The 7034-nt window shown below is 38.5% G+C and overlaps 1 protein-coding gene across 1 annotated transcript in view; it reads right to left on the reverse strand.

Moving 5' to 3' along the window:
- Positions 1-6374, reverse strand: part of HAPLN1 (hyaluronan and proteoglycan link protein 1) — a 62591-nt gene extending 56217 nt beyond the window's left edge. Inside the window, exon 1 of the mRNA XM_033111279.1 lies at positions 5973-6374. The gene's annotated coding sequence lies outside the window, so the exon portion shown is untranslated. The remainder of the gene's footprint in view (positions 1-5972) is intronic.
- Between the last annotated feature and the right edge of the window lie 660 nt (positions 6375-7034).

The raw sequence follows: 7034 nt of genomic DNA on the forward strand, positions 1-7034 counted from the left end.
CAAAATTTCTCTAAAACCAATTGCAGTTAAATACATGATCACATATTTTAAAAAGATGTTGGCTTTGACTCACATTTTCAACATGATGGCTAATTCTGTGCTTGCCCTGTGCGTATCCATCTTTCTCCTTCAGCCCCATGGCTTAGAGGAGTTCTTGGACCAAATATGTGGATTCTCACTGCTCCTTCCCTCTAGATCCGGACACTTGGGGTGGCATAAGGGCTCAAACAGTAGAATATAACAGGGTTTAGGTACTCTACCTGTTCAGGAGCAGCAACCCAAGCATAGTGATGAAGTTCTGAGAGGACTTAAGTATACGTTATGGCAAAGTGAACTGGAGGATTCAAAGGATTCAAAGACGTGGGTTTGGGGTGGGGGAGGGGAGAAAGTCCTGGGGAGAGGGCAAAAGGACAGGTTGATCAGGCTCAGGTAAAAGGAGTCAGTGGTTAACAGAACCCAGGGTTCATCAGGTTTCTGGACACAGGCCTTGAGGGAGTCCCTCTGGCCTCACACTGTAGTGGGGATAACTGAGAGATTGAAGACCGTGGAGGACTAAATCCGCTTAATTACACCCTTTGGTGTTAAGAATGGCAAGGCCTCCAGATGTTTGAGATTCTTTTTACAGAAAACAACATTTACTTAAAGAGATAAAAGGCATGAGTGAAACTCATTCACACTTGTGTGTAATCAGTCAGTCAAGCAATCAATAAACCACAGAAGAATCAGTTCCTCTGGGTTGAGGGGTGGAGAGCAGGAGTCTCAATTTGAGGTGGAGGGGGCTGGAAAGTTTGGGTAAGTACAAAGGGAAAACACCAAGGAGACAAGAAGGCCAACTGCACCTACTTGGCAAATTTTACTAGTGATTCATGATGTGCGTTCATCTGTCTTCTCCACTAGCTTGCGAACTCCTGGAGCCTGTTATTCTGCTGCAACACCTAGCATGGTGTCCCGTGCAAACAAACGGTAAGCACTAAATCATTCCACATTCAGTCTGCATTTTAGTTGCAAACTGTGTAAATGAATTTTTGCTTGTCCAGTCCATCCAAGTAGACAAGATATTGGAAACCTAGGCGTCCTGGGGTTCTGGAGTGTCAGAACCATCTGTGCCCACACAACCAAGAAACAAAGCTCTTATCCACTCAGCTAAGAGATGGCAAACAAGGAAAAATGATTTTAAAGATGAGTGCTCAAAATTCTTTTAATATGAAAACTATGAGGCTAGAACTTTTTGGTTGTTTCTGTTACTCAGTGTACCTCAAGATCTTGCAACAATTCAGATGCATTATCATCCATTTCGACTTTCTGATTTTTTTTAGAATGAATTTTCATGGTATAAAGTGAGGGCCCCAGCACATAGTGCTAGTACATTGACTGCCAAATAGCAAGTGTTCAATAAATTTTTTGTGGAATGAACAGATGGATGCATGAATGATGAAATGAGGTGATCCCCAAATTCCAAATAAGAGTCAAAATGAGAAAATTTCACATATTATAGGAGGAGATTGAGCCAAGATATTATCCATAAAACTTTGTGAAAAGTTTAAGAAAACTCAGAAATAATTTGGATGTATTTAACTTAATTGGATTTTATTTAATACAGTAAATGTAGTCGGGATATAATAATTGGAATTTAGTAACCAATCAAATAAATTGCGTTCTCTTTGGGCAAAAGGGGAAATTTCTGTTGCCCTTGCAAAACTGAGAACAGATCCCTGAACTTGAACAAGTTTTCTAACTGATTTTTACTCCACGTGTTTGTTTTTGCAAAGCTTCCTGGCCTTCCAGCAGTAATGGCATTTCAGGCAACACCACCCCCACCCCCCCACGCACACCCCCTGTTAAGCTATAGGACAATGAATAGCCGCTCAAAATAGTCCAGCAACATTTGATATTTTAAACAAATCCTGGCTCTATCTGAACATAGCTAAGAACTCTTCAGTACCAGCAAGCCCCCTGCAGTTTCCATCACGGGGAGCTCCTACATTATATCCAAGTGGCATCAGGCCATTTCAGAGAGCTTGCTGGTTCTCTCCTGTAAAGCTTGTGCTTGTCTAGTATCATTCAGTGACCTGCAACCATGAAAACTTCTTGTAACAGTTTTCCAATCCATGACTAAATTTCTACTTCCAGGGCCTCTGACTCTTAGGCAATCTCTCACTAGCTCTCTCAGGAGAATGAGTCTGTGATTCATTCTAACTCACAAGGATGATCAGATGAAATCGTTAACAGAATGGCTTGCTCCTGGTGGGTAATGACTTATTGGAAATGCAAATTAAGATCCTATGCTTTATTCTACATGGTTGTTAGTGTTTCCAGCCATCACCTCGGATCAATTCAGGCTATAATTTTGTGGCATTAATGAAAAAGGACTTAATGAGCTGCTCTCCTTCTTTCACCATGAAGGTCTCACTGCCATACACAAACTAAAGTTCCCTAAATAGGAGACTTCCATTCCACACTGGCAGGCCTAACTCGATTTGTGGATTATACCTCTAGAGCTTAGCAAGTCACAAATTAATCACTTTTTCCCTGGACCGAGCATTTTACTTTCCAATCTGAATTTCAGAACTTGTCTTGATTAATGCTGATGTGTTGAACACTGTTGCCATAAAGTCATATATCTTGCAAAGAGCCAGATGGAGCAATAATTTATATATCTCCCGGAGAAAAGTTTTTCAAAACTCTCAGTGCAATACTCTGATGGATTAATCTTCTATGATATCCTGATGCTTTTTTGCAATAGTGTCTTTCCTTGTAATTGTTCTTGTCTATGATTTTTTCCATTATGTCAATTTAATAGGAGCAATGTTCCTGCTTCAAAACTGCATAGGAACAACAGGTATAGGGGAAGTTGTTTTATATGCTAATTATTGAATTTGAGAGCAATATTTTGTGAAAAATACCTCACTACCCAAAAGTAATGTTTACTATTATCCTTTTATACAGAGGGTACCAAAAAATGTGTATACATTTTTAAGAAAGGAGAAAAATTGTATTAAAATCGTAATACTCAATATATAATGATAACAAAGATGAATACAAGCCATGTAAATACATTTTTTGGAACGCTTGATATTTAATGAAAATAAATTAAAGAATATGTAATAACACATGGTAGTGTCTGTGTGCTAACCGTTTAAGCTAGTAATTATTTACTCTTTTAAACTCAGTAATAATAAACTTTACAGAAATTTATTTCCATTTTTAAAAAATCAGTGATTCAAGATTCACTCTCTCCACCCTTTTGTGAACTAGGTCATGGCATCTCTTCGAAATACAAATCCTGTATTAGAAGCAAGTTATGGCTATTAAACGTGGAGGCAGAAAGTTGATGGTAAATTACCCAATAAAGAGTAAAATGATTTTAAATGCAACTCCCGGGAACTTAATCAACTGTTAAGTGGTGTCTTGATTTTTAAATTATATAAAAGTCACTTGCTATATTTTCTGCTCTGAGCACCTACCCCAACGTCTGGCATGTAGTTAGAGTTCAACGTCAACAGAATGGAAGTCTCAGAATTTTTTACTAAGTGGCTAGTGAGAAAGGTTTCTTTGACTCATCCACTAGGTGGCACCCAGGGACTGTGCTTCACACACTGAACCGTCACAGACCCTCCAATTCATGGTGCAAATAAAGAGCTGCATTATTAATTTATACCATCACGTCCACTCTACACCTAATACTTATTTAACCAGCTGCTTCCTCTAATCCTCCTTAAACACAATTGATTAAAATCCTAAGTATATTCAGGTTTCCAACCTTCTTCATTTTCCCCCAACATTTTGTTACCTTCAAATAACAAATCAAGAACACTTAAATAACATAGACTAATAACATAGACTAACACAGACTATGGTTACTAATAATGATTGCAGACTGTCCGAAAATTAACTAGAGGCAACGGAAGACTGTAATATAAAAGTGATTTTCAAACTTGCTTTGCATTTCGTTGGAATTTTAATTGGTGGAATACCATTATCTTAAAAATGTCATCTGGAAAATAAAACATGCATGGGGCAAAAGGAAAGGAAAGAAAACTAGTACTAGTATTTTCTGAAAAAGGTAGTTATTTTCTGAATATGGCTCTTGTTCATCTTTACAAAGACGAAGTACAGTGCTACCTAAAGTTTCAAAGACTTCTTCAGCTACCCAGAAAATACCAATATTCCACACCCAGGATACTAAAAGGCAGGACTGTTTAGCAGACCATCTACTCATACTCCGCATACTCTGAATGTATTTATCCTGGATGTGTTACTTGCTCCCAAAGGAAGGAAAAGGAAGTGAAACTACTAGGGATATAATGAATTGATTCTTCTCCGTGAAAGTCTCTTCAGTACTTTTAAATTATAGTGTCAGTCATTCCTCTAAGGGACAGGGTCTTGCTGACAATAAATGGCTCACTTTATAAGAACATGATGTTCCCTTTTTTCCTGTTTCTCATAGAAAACTCAGGCCCAATGGACACTCCTGTTTGGCATACTGGACTCTGGATACATTCTTCCTGGGGGCCAGTGGTCTCTTGAGGCTGTTGGTTTTCTCTTGTTCATTTAATTAAATTTAAGCAAAATTACTTGTCCTTATCTGGTTTTCCTATTTTTAAACTGTTTCCAATTTTGTGAAGTGGTTATTAAAAATGTGAAGTCATTAAACAATTAAATTATTAAGAACAGATAGCCCCAAAGTAACTAAAGACTAAAGCTTAAATGCTCAACCGACCTTTAGCATGCATCCTATTTTAATGAATGGAAGGAAAAACTTCTTTATTTGTGAAATAGATGGAACCGAAGTTAAAAACTGATGTAAAGATTAAGAAATATCACACTAAAAGTTACCCAAAGAGAACTACTATGATATATTTTTGGTAGAATAATATTCCCATTTTATAATTCCACTAAAATATTGAACTCAGTGACGTGTATATAAAATTACTGCAAATTTAGTACACTGAAATAATCAAATAGAAATGGTTACCAGAAACTACATTTGTAATGAATAAATATTACATTTCACTTAGAAATTAATTCACAGGCTTTATTTCTTAAGAACAGTTAGCTTCCAAGAAGCCAGCCAGTATGTTTGATTTTATGACATCACGCTGGAACATGTACAGGAACACTTTCCACCCTAAAAATTCCCAAATGTACTGGCCACTTTGTGTATTTTTCCAGTGATAAATGAAAATAAAATAACTTATTTTCAAAATAATAAACTATCTTATTTTGAACACAACAGTCACATTCAATGGAAGAAAACAACTTCATTTAAGCTCCAGAGAATTCAGATTTGCTTAGGGTGGTGAACCATCTCAACACTTAAATAATTCCGTTAAACAACTTTTAAAAGTAATCTTAACAACTTTTTAAGACAAATTTTTTTCAGCTCATTAAAATTATCCACCAACATGATTTTATATATGAAATGCATCATAATTCTATTATCTTAATTTCACAGTTAACTGGAGAATCCTGGACCAAAATTGATAACATCTCAAAGATGATCAATCAAACAGGTATTATCTATAATTACAGTAACTTTCTTTTTCACATAAGCCTATATATTCCCTAAAACAAAACTCACAAATCTGGAATGGACAGTCCCATTCCTCAGCATTTCCTTCAGCCTATACAATTCTTTTTTCATCTCAGGTGCTATAAAATGCCTCTTGAAATACAGATGGAAAAGCTACCACTTGGAAACCATGCGTCTACCAGATTTATAGTAGCATTAGCAAAAGCCAGGATACTAGAGTTAATCCTTGCCCCAATTCTAGACTGAGCTTTTTTATGGCAATACAGTATTTTATCTGACAATATGAATTCTAAAAAAAGTTGAGACGTCGTGTTAAACTCAAAAGAAAATAAGAAAATTTGTTTTCATGTATACATATATCATGATATGTATTACTTTCTGAAATCTTAAAAGCAGCAAGGTTTGACTGAAAGTGTAAAAAAATTGATGGACGTTTTACCTTGTTCTGAAATCCAGAAGTTCAGATGCTCTCCAGTCCTGCTGAAGTTGGAGCCTGGAGATCAAGTGAAGCTAGAGCTCTTTGCCCTCACCTTAAGTTTGTCTCCGGCAAGTGTTTGTGCGCGCGCGCATGTGTGTGTGTGTGTGTGTGTGTGTGTGTGTGTGTGTGTGCAGAATGTCTCTTTGTGGCACTGGATGGCAGAGGTCCTGGTCCTGGGAAGAAGGAGGCACTTTCTCACCAAGAGCAGAAGAAAAGCAAAGCGTCACCAGGAAAGTTCTCCTCCCAGATCCCCTAATTACAGCCTAACGTGCATTTCATGCAAACTTCAGGGAAGAAGGGAGGGGCAGCTCTGTGCCCAGACCCTGTGAAACAGCAGCTCTTAGATGACTTTCCCCTCTTCTGAGTTCCCTTACAGGGAAAGGGGCAGCTACAACCACAAGCCCCCACCCACACCACACCTCCTGCACCCTCACCACTCTTGGGTGTGTCCAGAGGGGATGCGGCAAGGGGTCTGTGGAATGATCTGTGGGCCAGCGATGTGAGGCAGACACGCCAGGAGAGTGAATTTTCACTTTGTGTTTTAGTCTCTGCTTGGAAAGAAAAATCAAAGGGAACGAGAGGAAAATCCAAGGGTAGGAGAAGTCCTGGCTTTCCTGCCTCCCTCTCCCCAAAGTGGATCCAAGGTAACCAGGTAGACAGGCAACTATGACAACAGCAGGTAAAGCTTCCTAAACTGGAGGTGCCCTTCCACTGAAATTGCCAGAAATATATTTTCTTGTTTACTGTATAGATATTGGGTTTCAATCCCCGTTAACAAACAACTGCTATTGTACTCCTGGATGACAGAGCTCAAAAACCTGGATTTATTTATAGAGTGAAGAATGCGAGGGGCAGGCGGGATGGGTGGGGTTGGCTTATGGATCCATATCCAGGATTAGAACCAGATGGGCACAGGGCGCTCGCGGACACACACACAACACACACACACACACACACACACACACTCACACACACACACACACACTCACACTCTAAAATAACCACTGGGGAAGATGCTGGGAC

Source organism: Rhinolophus ferrumequinum, chromosome 7 (assembly GCF_004115265.2).
Source record: "Rhinolophus ferrumequinum isolate MPI-CBG mRhiFer1 chromosome 7, mRhiFer1_v1.p, whole genome shotgun sequence".
NCBI lineage: Eukaryota > Metazoa > Chordata > Mammalia > Chiroptera > Rhinolophidae > Rhinolophus > Rhinolophus ferrumequinum.